The sequence below is a fragment of the Lathyrus oleraceus genome, chromosome 4 (assembly GCF_024323335.1).
Source record: "Lathyrus oleraceus cultivar Zhongwan6 chromosome 4, CAAS_Psat_ZW6_1.0, whole genome shotgun sequence".
Classification (NCBI taxonomy): domain Eukaryota; kingdom Viridiplantae; phylum Streptophyta; class Magnoliopsida; order Fabales; family Fabaceae; genus Lathyrus; species Lathyrus oleraceus.
In genome coordinates this window covers 277105115-277107429 of record NC_066582.1, presented here as the reverse complement: position 1 = coordinate 277107429, position 2315 = coordinate 277105115, and the positions used below count along the sequence as shown (strand labels likewise).

The 2315-nt window shown below is 34.1% G+C and overlaps 1 long non-coding RNA gene across 1 annotated transcript; it reads right to left on the bottom strand.

The window, feature by feature from the left end:
* Nucleotides 1-685: 685 nt before the first annotated feature.
* LOC127135442 (uncharacterized) lies at nucleotides 686-1977 on the bottom strand. The gene is made up of 3 exons (XR_007808552.1): nucleotides 1842-1977; nucleotides 942-1164; nucleotides 686-777 (listed from the first exon to the last, which is right to left on the bottom strand). It is a non-coding gene; the product is annotated as an uncharacterized LOC127135442 (long non-coding RNA).
* Between the last annotated feature and the right edge of the window lie 338 nt (nucleotides 1978-2315).

The window sequence follows — 2315 nt, the reverse complement described above, 5'->3', positions numbered from 1 at the left end:
GAATGATACTCTTCATAATAGTGATGCCTCGTGTAATTTCTTTTTCTGAAGTATCATCAGGAGCATTTGCATCTTGTGAGTTTTCTTGATCACTAGCCATTTAACCTGTAATAAAGAAAAAATATAAAAATGAAATGAAAAATATAAAAATCCATAATCAATAATCCATATATATATTGAATAATATAAAATGACATAGGCTATAATTAAATTTTCTTGAATGACATAGGCTATAATTATACTATTACCTTTTTCAGTAACGTCTCTTTCTTTTCTTGGTAGGAATATGTTCTACTTTTCTTTTAACAACGCGGACGGTTGGATTGATCCAAATACCAACTCTAACACTCTTTTATTGGGTGAAACTCGTCTAAGTCCCACTATTTTGAGTCTTTTGTCTGTCTCCTTTCCAAGAACTCAAGAGCTTGTTGCGACCAAAACACAGTTCCAAATATCATAACTGCTTCCTAATGCATAACTAGAGCTAAATAATATAAAACTGTCTAATTAGCTCAGACCAATCACTTTGAACCTCTAGGCCACCACTCATGATCTTTACTAGTAAGAGGTCATATAGATTTAAGACGGAATACATCCCACACAGGCAGTTTAATTGGAACAGTACCACATATAACTGGTTGTACATAGTTACTGGTTGTAAACAGAACTATACTAAGTGCACAAGTACCTGAGTTTGTCGCTTTGAGATTAAAAAATATAGGACAGAACCGGACAGCTACAACAGCTTTGCTTGCGCAGGGAATCTGTATAGCAGGCCTGCATATCAAGGTCAAATAATAAAGCAACATACATAACTAACATATTTTGGTAACTTGATTCATTAGCTTAACATGAATAATTGAACATAATGATTCATTCTAGATACTAAATGATTAAACACATGCTTTGGGTTTGTATAATATCTAAGCTGAAAGACATACCGAGAAAGATCTTTTCTAGAAAATATGTAAGCTGCATTAACAGATTCAGACGCAGTACCGATTTTGTAAGAACCTGAAATGGGCAAAGACGTGAAGTTTTCAATTAGACGCAAACCATGTAATAAAAGCTAAGCAAGAATTTATCTATAAAGGAAGAAAACAACATATATGGTTCCCTCAGATCCTCAAGACCTCCTATTTGCTCACCACGATACTCAACAACCTGCAGACAAGCACATGAAAAATGTACATATAGTCCATCAGGGTTCATTTTACACTACAGTGACCATCTTAAAAATTCACATAATATTAAAACATCATTTTACAACATTAAATAGGATTGCCAAAATATGACTGTAGCAGACAAAGTTATGCCAAAATATGAATGTACATTTTGAAGTTTAACTGTTCATTCAAACCAACATGTAATAGGATTGCCAAAATATGAGACATTGCTCTAAGTTCTTGAAACCATATCACATATATCACTGTAGCAGACAAAGTTATTCCATTTGAGTATCCAACATTTAACATCAAAATCACTTTCTGAAATTTCAGTAATAGTTAGAATATGAGGATACAATGGTGCAAACATATCAGTTCATTCCTTCCTACTTTCTCAGCAAATTTAAACAAATGTTGAAAAGGCACTGATTCTATTAGAACTCCCAACATTATTTCTAAGTCAATGGCGATGCAAGTTACAGAATATCATTTATATCAGAACAAGATGAAACTTTCGGTAAGTTACAGAATATTAAGCAAACATAGTCACAAACTCTAATAATCGATACTGACAAATAAATAACCCATAATGTAGCAATGCAAGTCCATTCAAACCAAAATCGACCACCTATTCTTTGACTTCTAGGGCAAAACAGAAAGACACGAAAACCTAACCTTAAAACGCAATGAGATTTCCAGGTATTGAATCCTTCTCTTTCGAATGCAGTCTCTTTCAAATTTGCAGTGTTTATCGTTGAGATTTCCAGGTACTCTGTGGAATTTTTTCCAGGGCAGCGAGAGCTTCGAACGAGAGAGAGTGAAAGAGGGATTTCTGAAAGTCAGGGATTTTGTAATATTAGATTTATTATAATTTTTATAAATGACCTATGAGAGCGCTTTTACCTTAAAAGCGCTTTCATAAGTGTGAAACCCATGAGACCTATAAGAGCGCTTTTACCTTAAAAGCGCTTTCATAAGTGTGAAACTCATAGATGTGAGACTGAGACCTATAAGAGCGCTTTTACCTTAAAAGCGCTTTCATAAGTGTGAAACCCATGAGACCTATAAGAGCGCTTTTACCTTAAAAGCGCTTTCATAAGTGTGAAACCCATGAGACCTATAAGAGCGCTTTTACCTTAAAAGCGCTTT